Source organism: Lissotriton vulgaris, chromosome 2_1 (assembly GCF_964263255.1).
Source record: "Lissotriton vulgaris chromosome 2_1, aLisVul1.2, whole genome shotgun sequence".
NCBI classification, from domain to species: domain Eukaryota; kingdom Metazoa; phylum Chordata; class Amphibia; order Caudata; family Salamandridae; genus Lissotriton; species Lissotriton vulgaris.
In genome coordinates, this window is record NC_141687.1 from 866,982,316 (window position 1) to 866,998,405 (window position 16,090).

The window sequence follows — 16,090 nt, forward strand, 5'->3', positions numbered from 1 at the left end:
GTGTGTGGCTCTGTGTGTGCGTGTGTGGCTCTCTGTGTGTGTGTGTGGCTCTGTGTGTGTGTGTGGCTCTTTGTGTGTGTGGCTCTCTGTGTGTGTGTGGCTCTGTGTGTGTGTGTGTGGCTCTGTGTGTGTGGCTCTGTGTGTGTGGCTCTCTGTGTGTGGCTCTCTGTGTGTGTGGCTCTGTGTGTGTGTGTGTGTGTGTATGTGTGTGTGTCTTTCTGTGTGTGTGGCTCTGTGTCCGCTAATACTCTCTACTACTCTCTAATGTTCACCTATTGCCATTGTAAATGACAATACTATTTATTTATGTTTTTTAAAAAAACAAAAAATGAAATAAATGCCATTTGCAATGCCAATAGCTCTAACTTTAACAAAGCAGAGGCCATTGCTTTGTAAATGCTTGTTTAAGCTTGGTTTCAGATGCTACATTTTTCCATCTCAACCCTGTTTTTTTATTGTACTTGTCTCCCCCTCCATGTGTATTATTTTTTTAATTTCTCTCTCTCCACCCCCACTCTGAGATCACTTTTTATTTTTAAATAATTAAATAATGCAGCCCACACCGAGGATTGAACCCTGTTCTCCAGCTCCAAATTGAGCAGCTTCAGCAGCGGGTGCAGCCTGCCATCTGTTTTGGGTCAAGTTACAATGCTTTCACTTTCATAGCTTCCCTGCCTGCCCAGCGAGCACACACCGCTCGTTCACTTTCTTGTTCCTCTTCTTCCCTCTCTGTCTAGCTCCTTCTCACTTTGTAAAAACTGTGACTTCAACAAACAGGGTTCTCACCCTTTCTTGTCTCCTTTCGTGTATTTGTTCCCTTGTGAAATGGATCCAAAAAAGAAAAACACTTTTGCTGAAAATGCCATATTTTCTGACATTTTCCTATTCCAAAGTGCAGCCTCGGGAAAATGAACATGCTGTTATGCCGCCCTCAACCCTGCCAGGCTGCCCCAGGCCACCACACGGAGCCCTAAAATGGCAGCCATCCTTAGTGCCACACCATGGCACAGACACCAGTCAGCATTTTATTCTTGGGGACCTGGGTGGGTCCCTGCGTGACGTCACTTCCGGCGAGGGAGGGTCCAGCTGAGGTATTTGTATCTGGGCCATCCTCCAAGTGCCCTCTTTGGTTCCTGGTCGCCGACGAAGGAGGACAGTCCCCCCTCCTCCTGCCTAGCCGGAGCTGGCGAACGCATTTTTTTTTTCAGTTTGTTCGCGGTTGTATCCTGGTTCTCGTCGCGTTCTGTTGGAGATTTGTTTGCGGTGAGTCTGGCCTTTGGGGTGAAGACTGCATTGAAATTGTTTATGTTGAGCGCATTTTGGGGGGAGCGATGGGTCGGGTCTGAATGGATTGATCGTTTTGATGGTGGTGTTGGGTGCATTTGTGGGCCTGTTGTTTCGGCTGGCCTCCATTCCCCTTACGTTTATGCAGATGTGCAGGGAGAACGTTCTTCTGGGTTGCCATACCAGGGTTTTGTGGTTGCAGTTTTGGCTCCGATGTTTTGTGTGCATGAAGAATGGTTTGACGTCGTTTTCTCATGCCGATTCTTGGAGGAGAGTGCAACTTTTGACCATGCCGATTCCGCAGATTGCATCGTTTGAACTGTTTAGGGTCCACGCGTGGTGCGCTAGCCGCTCCTGCCCGCAGGGGTCCCGCATGTGGCACTTTGATGTGGCAGTTTGTCGTGTTGACTGTATATATATAGCTTATATTGCAGATGAATGTGAAGCTTATTCCTTTATTACCCGTTTACTAGTGATATGTTATATAATATAACTCTTTTTTTGTGGTTCCCCGATGTGCACGAGTTTCGGAATGCATGTGGTATGTTGGCCGTGCACACCGTTGTGGTTTTGCGTATGGGTATGGAGCTCGTGGGGTGGGCTATTCCCTCCTCTGCCTCTGGGTGCCGAGATCGGACCCTTGCGGCTTGCCGGGGGTTCTGACCGCGTGGTTGTTGCCCGGTGTGGGGATGAGGCAGTCACGGAGGCCCGGGTTTTTTGATTTGTGCGGCGGAGTTGGGGCCGGGCCGGTGCCAACGACTGCAGTGGTGCTTAGTTGCGGGAGGGCAGGTCATTGCCTGTGCTACAGGGCCGCACACGGGAGGCCGGGTGTTCGGGAGGCCCTCTGGGCAGGGCATGGCAGCGTTTGGGGCACATGTGTTGCAATCGGTAACAATGGCCCCCCGGGGCTCCCTGCGCAGCACACATATGTGACGAGCGCGCCGCAGTCTCCTTTGCCACTGGGGCAGGCGCTTTGGCGAGGGGTATTTACCCGTCCTGGGGTTACGGTTGTGCGGTGTCAGGGACTCAAATCCGTTCTTTGCTGGTATTGTTTCGGTCGCCAGTTTAATCTATGCGGGTCTCAAAGCTGGGATCTGTTGGGCTGAAATCGGATATGGCCGAAGATCGGGTTTTATGTTAGGGGCACATGGTTACAGTGCCGTAGTTTCACAGGAGGTACGGTATGGTTAGCAGCCTGCTTGTTGAGGGGATGCCCTTGGAGTAAAGTTTGTTTGAGGAGTTGTGAACAACTTCATTAAGGGCAGTGTAGGTGTTGGTAATGGTCACCAGACTTATTTCATTCTAAGTTTTGAGGAGCTCCGGGGACCTCTGAGGCATGTGGGTTGAGTGACTGGCCGCGAAAGCAGTCGTCTTTGTTCAAGGGAACCGGGTTCGAGTCTTTGCATTGACGCTGCGCTTCCTGCGACTTTGGGCAACCACTGGTGCTTCCCGTTCCTAACTAGAACTATGATTGCGTCTGTTGGTGGCTGAAGGGTGCTCAGCTAGTACTCCGATTCCCGCTTTCCCAGGACATGCCTGCGCCAGATAAACTCAATTTAGTTTGCACGTGCGAAAGCATGGGGTGCAAGGCCTGTAAGTGTGGGAACCATCACAATGCAATCGAGCAGGTGGCTCCCGGATTCTCAGGTGTCACTGTGATTGGTTCCTGGACTTCGGCCCACAGGAATTTGTAGCTGCCTGGTGGGGTTGCGGGGGCAGCGGGCGACAGGTTGTTTCCGCCTGGCTGGTAACCTGGCTTGGTCTGCCCGATGGTTAAGGAGGCAGCGGGCCAACATTTTCGGGCACCAGGGGGTGTGTTCAGGCACTCTGATCTTTTCCGCTCCATGTACCATGACTGGCGGAGCCTGCCGCAGCTCCCCCCACCTGCCGTCAGCAGCGTTTGTATTGTACCGGGCAGCCGTTTGTCGCATGTCCGCCGGTATGTCCGAGGGGCATTACTGGGGCAGCGCATGTTGACTCGGCCAGGATGGGACTCCAAGGAGGTGGCCGGCCCCGTTGGCAGCCGCTGCGGTAAGCATTACCAATGCCCGCGGCTCATGTCAAGGCTCGTGTCATTGCGTGCAAATCTGTGCTCTGCAGCCAGTCGGGCAGAGTGTGTATACCCTTGTTTCTCAATGGCAACTGGCAATCAGCTATTTGCAGTGCCGGTCACGATTATGTCGGTGCAATATTAGAATGTGTTCTCTTGTAAAGCTTCTGGGGCTCTAGTAAGGGTCTAGTAAGTCTTGTTTGACGCTCCGTATCCCGCTGCAGTTGACAATCATGTACTCACTCTTATTTATGCCTTTATTAGCGCGGACTGTACCAGAAGGTGTCAGAGCGCTTCAGAATAGGAGCATAACTGATACATGAGAGCACTATAAGTGAACACATTACACAAGCAAACGCTAATCTACATGAAGCATAGTGACATACGTGAGCAAACAATTCAAGAGGTAGCAAACAGTACATTACAGGAGGAAAAAGTGACATGTGCAAGTTAAAAAAGAGAGCAATGTACAAGTAGAGGTAAATTACTGCAATACAGAGCAGACACTCATACACAAGAACAAACATTATGTAGGCAATGGTGGCACTTGTGCATGTACCGGAAGCAAAGACAATCTAAGGGGTAGCATACAGTGTGTTACAAGAGGAAAGTGACGTGTGCTTGTTACATTAGAGTAACAAACACAGGTAGAAGGATAATACTGCAATAATTGGCCGACTCTCATACCACAAGAACACACTTGGAAGACACTTCCATAGTCAAGGAGAATAGAATTTTCTATATTAAAAGGTCTTTCGTCAGATAAGAGAGGGCATGAATTAAATTTGGAGGTGTCTTTGAAGGAGGAGAACTTTGAGGTCAGTTTTGAAGGCCTGGGAGGAGGAGGTGTTTCTGAGAAGAATAGTAAGGGGACGAGTTAAGAAGTGACTCTAAATCCCACACTCCAAAGTGCAATGGTCATTATCAGACTTAGCATGTGAATAATTGACTTGGTTTCAAGACACTACACTTCTGCATCAGGCATTGGAGGTACGCAAGTATGTGCCCCACCCAACTCCTTACGAGAATGTATCGTGGGCAAACTAGTTTTCGTAACTGACAAACAAGCCTGGCCTCGGTGGCATGGGGGGCATTGATAGCCCTGTCTCATTGCAGCGAATCCAAATTGCTATATGGAGGGGGGCAGGGCTTCTAGTGGATGTTTTATGTCTCAATTGCAGGAACCGCACTGGAGAACCGCCCTACTCACATGGGGGGTCCACCTCAACTATCAACAGGTATAAGGGTCATAGCATACTGGGGGCAGTGTGCTAGGGTCTGGAACCCAGGTTCTCCCCAGGTTTCAGGACTGTCCCTGTTGTGGGGCACACAGGTTACACCCCATGAAAGTATTACATTCGTAGTCAACTGATGAATCTGAGCTTAGCAGGTAGCTCCTGTACAATAATTGTATGTTTTCCCTTGTAAAACATCGGAGGAGCCTGGGCAATTTGTTGATTTACTGGGCAATAATTGGGGTGTTCCGTCGTTAAGCAGTGGGAGACTGTGGGCAAATCATGCATTCCCTGTGACAAAAATGATATGCGTTTTCTTTTAAACAACTGGTGTATCTGGGCATATCAGGCATCCCATGTGCAATAAGGGAATGTGTTCTTTTGAACAGCAACTGGTGCGCAAGTAAGGGGCTCTGATCCTGGCAATCGAGCGAGCAATAGGCTTACCTGTCAATGCTGGTTAGGGGCTGTTTTCATGGATTTGTTATTTCTTCCAGAATTGCACAGGTTTCGTTCTATAATGGTCAAACCACGCCTAGCAGGCTGGCCTGCCAGGGCTCAGAGCAGGAGCAGGGGAAGTACACACTGGGGCCAGTGTGTGGGGTTCTGGGTCAGTACGTCCAGGATTGGAGTGTAACCTGTTTCTAATTTCAGGACAATCGGATCAAGTACACAGGCACCACTCTGAGAAGGACAGGTGGGAACGGAAGCAGGAATGGCCAGGGGTGCTCCGGGCTTGGAGCCTGAATGCTGTTCCTGGTTAAGTGCTCTTGTGAGGCAAGGTGACAACCCAGTTCTGACTTCTTGTACGGGAGAGTAGAAGCAGTGTTAAGTGTAGCGGTTGTGCAATTACCATGCCCCCTTACACATCAGCCCCAGTTGTGCTCAAGTACCTTATGCGACTACTGGCCTCAGCTCATAGGTGACAGGAGGGGTAACCACAAGGGTAGATGGGCAGAATACTGGTATGGTTTTCAATAAGGGGAGCCCAGGAGTCTTCTCCAGAACTTATCTGAAGGTCAGTACTTGTCTCACACTATAGGGTGTGCACACAGCAGGGGAGAGGGCCTGTCCAGGTGGTCAGGGGCAACGGTATTGTCAAGTCTGGACTTCCGTAAGCGCGGCTAGGGCCCGCCAAGATCATGAGGGACAATTGCCTTCTGCCCAGGGCATCCTTTTAGCCGTAAGGGGGCCTGGTTCGTTTCTTTTGACACACTGCTGTGGGATACAAATGGTATTTACAACAAGGGGTGGTGAGGGACAGAGTCTCTGAATTAAGCAGAAAGCTCTCACCCAGTCAAGAGATCAGGGCTAGATCCAACACCGTTTTTTAGCTCACTGCACCATCCCAGTTTCAGAACCCGGCTGTATGCAAACTAGTCTGTTCCTGTCCCAGTGCATGATGGGAACAGGGCAAACCAAACTACAAAAGCCAATTCTTACACCACCCCCTTTTTGTAAATCGTTTTTGGCCACTTTAGGTGTGGCAGGGTATACTCAGACATGAGTCCCTTTCTCACTGCTCCATCAGGATTCAAGCAAGCCGGGCCGAAGAAGGCTGAAATGCCAGAAACCGGTCCCCGGTAGCTTGTTTCCTTTCTGGTGAAGAATTGGCTTGGTAGTTTAGTCTGCCCTGTTCCCATGATGCACTGGGCCAGGGACAGACTGATTTGCATATAGCCAGGTTCTGAGCTGGGATGGGGCAGTGAGATAAATAACGGTGATGGATCAAGCCCTGATCTTTGGACTGGGTAAGAGTGGTCTGTTTAACTCAGACACTCTGTTCATCACCACCCCCTTTTTGTAAATCGTTTTTGGCCACTTTAGGTGTGGCAGGGTATACTCAGACATGAGTCCCTTTCTCACTGCTCCATCAGGATTCAAGCAAGCCGGGCCGAAGAAGGCTGAAATGCCAGAAACCGGTCCCCGGTAGCTTGTTTCCTTTCTGGTGAAGAATTGGCTTGGTAGTTTAGTCTGCCCTGTTCCCATGATGCACTGGGCCAGGGACAGACTGATTTGCATATAGCCAGGTTCTGAGCTGGGATGGGGCAGTGAGATAAATAACGGTGATGGATCAAGCCCTGATCTTTGGACTGGGTAAGAGTGGTCTGTTTAACTCAGACACTCTGTTCATCACCACCCCCTTTTTGTAAATCGTTTTTGGCCACTTTAGGTGTGGCAGGGTATACTCAGACATGAGTCCCTTTCTCACTGCTCCATCAGGATTCAAGCAAGCCGGGCCGAAGAAGGCTGAAATGCCAGAAACCGGTCCCCGGTAGCTTGTTTCCTTTCTGGTGAAGAATTGGCTTGGTAGTTTAGTCTGCCCTGTTCCCATGATGCACTGGGCCAGGGACAGACTGATTTGCATATAGCCAGGTTCTGAGCTGGGATGGGGCAGTGAGATAAATAACGGTGATGGATCAAGCCCTGATCTTTGGACTGGGTAAGAGTGGTCTGTTTAACTCAGACACTCTGTTCATCACCACCCCCTTTTTGTAAATCGTTTTTGGCCACTTTAGGTGTGGCAGGGTATACTCAGACATGAGTCCCTTTCTCACTGCTCCATCAGGATTCAAGCAAGCCGGGCCGAAGAAGGCTGAAATGCCAGAAACCGGTCCCCGGTAGCTTGTTTCCTTTCTGGTGAAGAATTGGCTTGGTAGTTTAGTCTGCCCTGTTCCCATGATGCACTGGGCCAGGGACAGACTGATTTGCATATAGCCAGGTTCTGAGCTGGGACGGGGCAGTGAGATAAATAACGGTGATGGATCAAGTCCTGATCTTTGGACTGGGTAAGAGTGGTCTGTTTAACTCAGACACTCTGTTCATCACCACCCCCTTTTTGTAAATCGTGGGATACAAATGGGTCAGTTCTGTTGGGACGTTATGCTCGGTTGGGTAGAGCTCCTTAGAGTAAGGCGTGTGCAGCATGGACCTGGGGTTGCCAGCCCAGGCTTGCTCCTGGGTTTGTAAAGTTGATATGATGGGCCAAGGGGTGCTGCACCATGTGTAATTGATATAGTACAGCATCTAGTTTACCAGTTCTGTATGAGACCATCAGTAACAACAGCAGCTGCTTATATGGAAAGCAGTATAGCCTCTTTTAGTTCACCCAGGGTTGGGGCGGGCAAGGTCAGCAGCTTGGCAGCCAGAAACGGAGTAGAGAAAAATCCTATCCGGGACGGAGCAATGTGTACTCGGCAGTCAAGCAAACTATGTTTCAACAGAACCCTGATACACTGTCGGGAATAAATGCAAGGTTATGGGCTACACATAAATATGCCTTTCTGTGTGCAGGGGACGCAAGTGATCCATTCCCAGGAGGGTGCGATTGGCCTTGACAGTGCTGAAATGGGGGAGATGGAGCACTAATAGGGACATCTCCAGAGCACAGTTTGCAGTGATAGTTGAGAGGTCAGGGACATTACTGATACAGTTCACAGTCCTGTAGAGCGGCAGATCTGATAGGGGATTTTGGTTTCTGCATCTTTATTTACCAGGTAAAACGGTCTGGGTGACGGGAGATTCTGTATTCCTGAGGGTATCTCAGTGGGCTGATAGCAGAAATGGAAGCACGGGTTCACAGCAACAAGGATAATTTGGCTGGTAACAGCCGACATGCATTGAAATAGCTTGAAGAAAAAGATTCTTCAGAGACTGGGCGGGGGGGAATCAACTCCCGATTCATTAGTAATACACCAAGGTGGTGATGATTTGGTTCACCTAGGGCGCAGGGACCTGCTGCACATGATGAAGGGCACTTTGTGCGAGTTGAGCAACATGCTGGGGGCCAGTGAGATATGGTGGTCCGAAATTACGCCAACGCTGTTTTGGCGGGGCGCACGTTCAGGGGATGCCATGGAGACCTTGCGCAGGCGTCTGAACAGCGCGATGTGCAAATTCACGGGGCGAAGAGGATTTGGTTTTGTCAGGCATGGGTTGCTACATGTGAAAGGCACAGGGTGCTTTGAAGACGATGGCTTACACCTATCCAAAGTGGGGATGGATCTATTCCTGCTAGATTTGGCAGAGGCATTGATAGCAGCAGGTTGTAAATGAAACAACAGTATAAGGTGGGGGGGCTCTGGGGCGGCGGGTGCCACGCCCAGAGCCATGGCGGAGTTACAGGGCGATCCAAAGGCTATAAGGTACAGAAGGGTACCCTCTACAGGAGCACAGTAAGGGTGCGAAAGCCAATTATCCACAGGGAGGTCCTCGCGTGGGAATCCTGGAGGAGCGACGTTGCCCGGTTGTGGACCTGTGCGACCGGGGGTTGCCTGCAACTCTCCGCTCCCCCATAACGGGGAGAGGCGTGAGTAAGGAGTGGACTGGAGGTCCGCCGGTGGGAGGGGCTAGCCCTTCCTCCAATTTGACAATACCCCACGGTTAATACCACTGGGATTTATGGCTCATCAGGTGGGCAGGTGGCGAGGGGCTGCCTGACCCTGGATCGCTCGTAAGATAACCCAACATGTTGGCATATTGTTATGCAAATAAAACTGCAACAACTTTCTCCACCAAACAATTGTGTTGTGTCTGTTATTCAGTAATTGTTGTGGGAGGGCTGGGTGTCTGGGCCGATGTTGGCACTATGCCAGGCTGCCCCAGGCCACCTCAGGGGGCCCTAAGAGGGTGGCCATCCTTTCCTTAGTGCCACACGATGGCACAGACACCAGTCAGCATTTTAGTCTTGGGGACCTGGGTGGGTCCCCGCGTGACATCACTTCTGGCGAGTGTGGGGCCAGCTGAGGTATTTTTATCCGGACCATCCTCCAAGTGCCCTCTTTGCTTCCTGGTCGCTGACGAAGGAGGACAGTCCCTCCTCCTCCTGCCTAGCCGGAGCTGCCCGAACGCTGTATTCCATCCCTACCGCGAACCCGGCGGTCGAACAGCAGGGGGGGCTTCATCTAATATCACTTTGCTTTGTGTGGCAGGCAGGGTTACATGGTGATCCAAAGGCTATAAGGTACAGAAGGGTACCCTCTACAGGAGCACAGTAAGGGTGCGAAAGCCAATTATCCCCAGGAAGGTCCTCGCGTGTGGATCCTGGAGGAGCGACGGTGCCCAGTTAGTCCTACGGGCGGTTGTGGACCTGAGCAACCGGGTGTTGTCTGCAACTCTCCGCCCCCTCATAACGGGGAGGGGCGTGAGTAAGGAATGGGCTGGAGGTCCGCCGGTGGGAGGGGCTAGCCCTTCCTCCAATTTGACAATACCCCACGGTTAATACCACTGGGATTTATGGCTCATCAGGTGGGCAGGTGGCGAGGGGCTGCCTGACCCTGGATCGCCCGTAAGATAACCCAACATGTTGGCATATTGTTGTGCAAATAAAACTGCAACAACTTTCTCCACCAAACAATTGTGTTGTGTCTGTTATTCAGTAATTGTTGTTGGAGGGCTGGGGGTATGGGCCGATGTTGGCACTATGTGTGTTACCTGTTCGGGAATCCCCGTTAAGGTGCGAGACCCTCAGCCAGATTTGGCTTTTACATTTGCTTCACTTCACATTCATGTCGTTGTTTTTCTGTTACAAGTGCCAGTAACAATGAACGAAAGCTACAAATGCCAGAATAGATGCCAGCGTGATCCCAAGGCAGCTAGGTTAGGACAAGTTTAGCCATGCAAGTGTTTTCGCTTAGCATTGCGGTACGTGTAGTGTGTTCTCGTTAAGAGTAGAGGAATACAAGTACCAGGGCAGTGCTAAGTGATGGAGACATTGTTCTGGTATTTTAAACATGAAGACCGAATCCTGATCACAGCGAGGGTCTGTCCCGAGCAGGATCCGGCTAGGCCGTCTCCGGAGCCCGCGCCTGAGTACATGTCTGCTAGTTCCAAACTGTACAGTTCAGGCACACAGGAGTATCTCTTTCTCTTGCCTGTTTCACATCAAATGTTGCTGCTTTGCCTGTAAAACTTGGCCCAGTAGGTAAGAGAGTGGGCGGCAGACAGAAGCCACATGAACGCTCTGCGCACTTTGGGCTCGCGGGTCCAGGGAGACCTCAAGCTGAGCTAGAGCCGGGCATCCGGCTCCAGCCTTCAGTGGCTCACCCATTCCTTCTTCCAGCTCAGCTGAAGATTTTAGGAAATTATACATCAAATGAAAATCAAGTTTTAAAAGAGACACGCAGCACCGAGGTGAGGAAATGAGCCTGCTAAAGGGGGCGTGGGCTAAAAACAAAACATTGTTTACAAGAGGCGCGGCCAAGCAACTTAAATACGAATCTAATACATGTGACCTTAATGTTCACTTCCCCTCCTTCTGATGCTGGATGGATGCGTCCTTGTTTATGACCCTAAGCAGGCTCCAAGAGAACCAACTTCCGAACCACCTACGGGGCTCAACCTTTGACTTCTGTGACATCCTCAGAAGTGATTTCACAGGACGTGATGTCATCAGCATATATATGGCACTGAGGAAGCCACTGGAATGGGTAGAAAAGGCGCTTTCAGCTTTATGACAATATACCAAAGTTCCTCAACACCATTATGCAAAAACACGGCCAGTGAAGCTATAAGTGGATATCATTAACTCCTTGTGCTACGGAAATCCACAACTACTTAGCAGATAGCATTTCCTGCATCAAAAATTTCACCATTGGACATAGGCTTACAATTAGGAAAGTGGGACAAACATCTGAACTGCTGGACAACCCCACAAAGAGTGGAATGGTTGGACACTGTACTTTAGACACAGAAGGTGGTCCTAGTAGGATTTGTTTTTACCTACTTTTATAGAACGATAGACTGAAGCATGGTAATATCCATGGCATGATGAGAGGTACACATTTCCACCTGATACAAAAAACACCAACCAGGCATATTTTCTTTGAACCACTGAGGGTGTAAAGCTGCCCATTTGCTACCCTCTAAATTGCTTCTAAACTCTCATGGTTCAGTTTAAACCATCTAACTGGTGCTGGCTTAAAGGAAGACTGATTGTAGCTTTTGCCTGTCCCCTTAGAGTGCAGAGGGCACCCGCATATATGGTCCTCACCACCAGGCTGCAGTAAAACATGTTTCACAACTCTTCTCGCCTGAGGTCGCCCAAACCACCCACTGCTGACAAGTAGATCTATGTCCTGTGTAATGCCTTCACCCCGTCCTAGCAGTTTACCTGAACGCAAGTGCATTCTGGGGCATGCGGCTTTGCTTTTAACACGGTAATAAATAAATGAAAAATCTAAGCGTGCAAAGTCTCAGGATGCAATAATATATTTGAGGAAATATAGATTTTATGGTCAAGTTGTGTTCCCTAGCGTGTACCCCACCGACTCCATGTACCAGCTTAAAGTGCATGTAACTTCCCTCCTGTGCCAGCTATGAAGACGCAAATACATTTGCGTCCAATGTTAACATGTCCTCTTTCAGACCCACCCTGAATGGGTTGAATAGTCCGTTCCTAAGTATGCCATGCCAACGTCTTTTTGTAGTGCACTTTACACGTTTTTCAGCTCTGGCAAAGCAGGCCCTGAATTTCTGCCATCGAGCCTTTTTCTCCTGGCTGCTGACTCTGAAAGCATCAGCCCAGGCTGTCTCTGTACCCGTGAACTCTGACTTACTTCCAGCGCGGCCCACCGCGCTTAGCTCAGCCTGCTGCCTGCCAAGACTGACTACAACCTTCGAATTATCTGTTCCGCTCCTCGAAAATACATTCCTGCTTTCTAGTTTAAGTAAACATTCCCCCAGCTGCAGATGCAAAGGGCCCGGCCTTACTGTCTCCGTGCAAGTAATTCATAGCTCTGTTACCATGGAAGGCCCATGCCCCCACGCTTCTCATGCAGACACTTAGGCGCGTATACACGCACTCACAGTCAGTATAGAATAGCTTCTGCCCCAGAGACCTTTTCCGTTCAGATAATATGGTTCCCAAACATCAGATATCAGATATGATAGAAGTACGAGTTGATCTGACATGCCAGACTTCTGTCTCTTTCCGTCAGTGAAAATGTCAAGTCCCCTGCACCCTCCAGTTTCCACGTCAATCACACGTCATGCAGCTGCGCGCGCATCCAAGCTCCAGTTTTCTGCTGACATTGCAACATTCTGCTTTGTGCCACCCCTTTGTGACACCTATCTGTGACGTTTCTAGCACACACCTCTATGTTCACGCCTAGTTCACGCCTTCTAATTACGTATCCTTACCACGTGGATGCTGTTATCTTGTCTTCTCTCAGCTGTTACGCCTACTATATTGGTTTCTATGACATGATTTAAGTATATAAGCTATGTATTGTCAATAAAATATTGCTCTATCCCTTCCTGAACCCCTTGTGGTTGCAGGAACATGATATCCAGTTCCAGTTTATGGACCAACTAGACCTTAAAATAAACATTGCCAAGTCACATACCATGGTGGTGGGCTTAGGGTGCCGCAGGAAGAGAACCAAAACATTCACCTGCAGGGGGGACCTGGTCACCAGGGTATCCACATTTCCCTATTTGGGTATTCTGTTCGACCAGAATGGGACCTGGGGTCCACAGGTCAGAGCTAAGAGATTGGCCGTTACTCGATCATCTTCTGCAATACTGAATTTTGCTGCTAGGCTAGGAGCCAGGCCTATGGAAGCTATTTTAAAAATCTACAATAGTAAATCCGTGGCCATTGCACTATATGGCTCCGCACTGTGGGGTTACGCTAACGTGGAGCCGATCCAGAGAGCAGAGAATGGTTTCATCAGAGCCCTGCTCTCTGTACCCCAGTCCACCCCAACGTACTCCATACACAAAGAAGTTGGTCTTCAGTTCCTCTCGGATAAATTGCGCATGGCCCCTCTGATTCTATGGTTAAAAATATGGTTGAATGAAGAACTCCCATTAAACCACAAGATCCTGACCGATGTCCTGTCCCTTGATAGATCTAACAAAATTCCATGGCTGGCCTACCTAGCAAAAGTTTTTTCCGACATAGGTCGCCCGGAGATTTTTTCGTCTCCAGAGTCCATTAGGATTCAAGACCTTGATTCGGTCAAAAAGTCCTTTATAGGAAGGATGGAGATGTGCCGTGAAGAGAGTGAACTAGTAAAGCCGGCAGTGAGGGATCATTGCTTGTTGCTCACCTCACCTTCACTTGAACCTTATCTTGGCTATGTTACACTTCCTTTTCATAGGTTTCTTTTAACAAAATTTAGATTTAATTTGTTGCATTATCATTTAGGTACTTTTAATAACTGGCAGAAACCAGAATCAGCTCCGCCCTGTAGCTGTGACCAGTTCTCAGTGCAGGACACAATGCACTTCGTCATGTTTTGTGATTTATATATAGAGTCTAGGAAAAAATTCCTGTTGCCAATCCTCAAGGAGGCTGGTTTCACACAGGTGAGGCCGGCTTTACTCTATTTACAATTACTACCTAACCCTTACATTACTTACTGCGTTGCTAAATTTTTGGTAGCAGCCTCAAGGGCAAAAGCTGCCTGCCAGGATTAATTATAAATGTCAAGTACATTTTTCCTCTTAAACTGATTTTTATAAATGTTATAATTGTTGTCAGATATCTGTATCATGTACATTATATTAACTTTGTATGAAATGTATTTTACCGTTTACTTCTTTGTATGGTTTTTAATAAGCCGAATAAAGATAATTTGACTGACTGACTGACTGACTGACTGACAGTTCCGGAACGATTCCTTTTTGAGGAATAAAACCCCTAAGAACTCTAACACCACGGACTCTGTTTTTTTCTTTCCGATTGAGTTATTATTGATTAAGTACTTACTTACCTGCATAGAAATTAAGACGGTAAATTAAATATTTACGACATTTTGGCGCCCGAACAGGGACCCCTCCCCCACCCCACGCGCCGGTTGGTGCGTTGCAAGCTCTGTCCCCTGCCATCAGTTAGACGGAAACTACGCGTACTGGCAGGATTTCCTGTATTTCCCTCTGGCCCACGGAGGTGACGAAGACTGCAATCAGCGCCCAGACGAGGCGGTGAGGAGTGCGGAGGATCCCGACCAGAGCCTAGCCGAAAGAAGCAAGGTCCGAGGTGTCAAGAGGCCCACCAGTTTCCGAAGTATCCACGAGTCGAGTCGAGTCCGGTCCAGTTCAGTCGAGTTTTCCGAGGCCTTCAGTTTCCGTGCTTCCCGGTGAGTACCATTGCTGGGACGTATCAAGACGGGTTTGGGTACACAAGTCCGGTCTGCACTGTTTTTAGACAGTGTATCTGTACTGTTTAGCAGTACATCAGTTATTAAAGTTTTTGCATTGTCTCTGACAGTGTATCTGTGCTGTTTAGCAGTACATCTGGTATAAGGGGTAGTCATATATGTCTCAAATATCTTTCATGTGATTAATGTCGTGGTATGAGTGTGACTGTTTTAATGTGCATTATTGTGTTCTTGTGTAACTAGCTGTATTCAGAATTAAGTAGCAAGGATTGAGCGTTCAGTATTAAGTAAACAAGATGCCGTTCTTCAACAAGCTAAAGCAGATAGGAACTAGGAAAGGGATACTAGAGGAAGAAATTCCTATCCCCCCTAGGGACACTCCTGGAAATTTTATGTACCACAAACATGGCTTAGATGCCATATTGTATCTAGATTTATGGGCCGATTATACTAAGCATCTAGACGAGAGACACAGATGGCCTGTTACCGGAACATGGGATGCCGAGTGCATCATGAAGGTAGAGGAAGCGCTATGGAAAAAGAAAGCCAGACAATCTCAGAAAGACGCCATAGAGTTTTGGCGTAAGGAATCACATAAGCGTGCTGAAAAAGCACTCCGTAGAGAAGACAGACTTAAAGAATCAGATAAAGCCCAAGAAAACGAATTAGTTACTGAAGGGATCCGAGTAAAATCAGAGCAAATAGACCGTGCACGAAACAATCTCGTAAATGGCATGTATCTTGTGGCCGAAGGTTCGCCTGAAGCCACTTCAGAAATACCGAAAAATCTGCCACCACCATTGGTTCCAACTAAAGTAACTCACAGGGCCACTAAAGACATATTCCTGAATTCCTATCTAGAGGATGTAGCACCCGCTTACACCAATCTGCCTGTCCGCGTCCCGCCTACTGACGGTGACGGAGGTGGCAACCCGCCACAACTGCAACCAGGTTTCCCCGTTCGACAGCCCACTATTCCTCCACCTCCACCACTTCCCGTACCTAAAGTTGATCTACCGAAACCGCTTCTACCTGACCCTACTAAAAGACAAATTCAAGTACAGATACAGACTCCACAGAGAAATAATGTCCAAGCTTCCGCCTCAGGAGGTGCGATGGGGGGTCTTCGGACCCCGCCCGCAACACACAGATTACACCTTAGGGATATGCAGAATCCTTTTATACTCCAATCACCCCGTCTCGACATACTCAAAGAACCGCTCCAAGTTTGCAGATACGATCCAGTACCCGGTAAAGATGATAGGATGTTTTTAGCATCACTACGCTTACGACATGCTGCAGATTACCTATTGTTATTATCAGGAATGAAAGAGCACCTAGATAGAATATATCACTTTGTCCAGACTGGGCAAGACCCCGAAAGTATTAAGGATGCCATGGCGCATCAGAAAGTT